The following is an 827-nucleotide window of genomic DNA, read 5'->3' on the forward strand; positions in this document are numbered from 1 at the left end:
AGTTAACTCAGAGATCACGCAAAGCGGAGCTGCTCGGATGCGTCCGCACCCCACGACGGTTGGCAGTGAACAATCAAAAAAAAAAAAAAAAAAAAAAAAAAAAAAAAAAAGAAAGAAAGAAAGAAAACTAACATAATACAATACAATACAATACAATACAACTTCACGCACAGAAAGAAAGAAGAACAGCATCAGCTCAGGTGGAGGACATGTCGTGACAATTGTTTCCACATTGCACCAACTGTTTCTGTGCGGAAGCGTCCAGATAACGAAGTGGAACTTTGTCAGAAATTTCAAAACCTGCAGTGAGGATACTTTGCCGGATTCACGTCCAGACAAACTGCATAGAGAAGAGAAAAATAATAGCACACATGGCACAGCATAAAAATTTCAGCCACGTTTGGACTCGGGCAATTACTGAAAGAAACTTTACGCTAAACGCTGGAATGCTTTTGGGGGAAAATTCAAGTGAGAAAAATAGTACAGAGAGAGACAGAGAGAGAGAGAGAGAGAGAGAGTGTGTGTGTGTGTGTATGTGTGTGTGTGTGAAGCTATACATCCGATATGCTTGAATGGTTTGAAATTATTCAATTTTGTGTGTGTGTGTGTGTGTGTGTGTGTGTGTGTGTGTGTGTGTGTGTGTGTGTGTGTGTGTAGGGGCAAGGGATAGTTTCTCAGTGATTCAAAGCCCAGTTTATGCTGCGCCATTATGGTCTGAAGGCGGCAACTCTCAGCGGAACTATCACAGGAAGCCTGTAAGTGTCCTCATCCGCCCGGCGTTTCTATCATTGGTGCGTATTACTTACTGAAGCGGTGTTGGTTTTATT

This window comes from Babylonia areolata, chromosome 18 (genome assembly GCF_041734735.1).
Source record: "Babylonia areolata isolate BAREFJ2019XMU chromosome 18, ASM4173473v1, whole genome shotgun sequence".
In the NCBI taxonomy this organism is placed as follows: domain Eukaryota; kingdom Metazoa; phylum Mollusca; class Gastropoda; order Neogastropoda; family Buccinidae; genus Babylonia; species Babylonia areolata.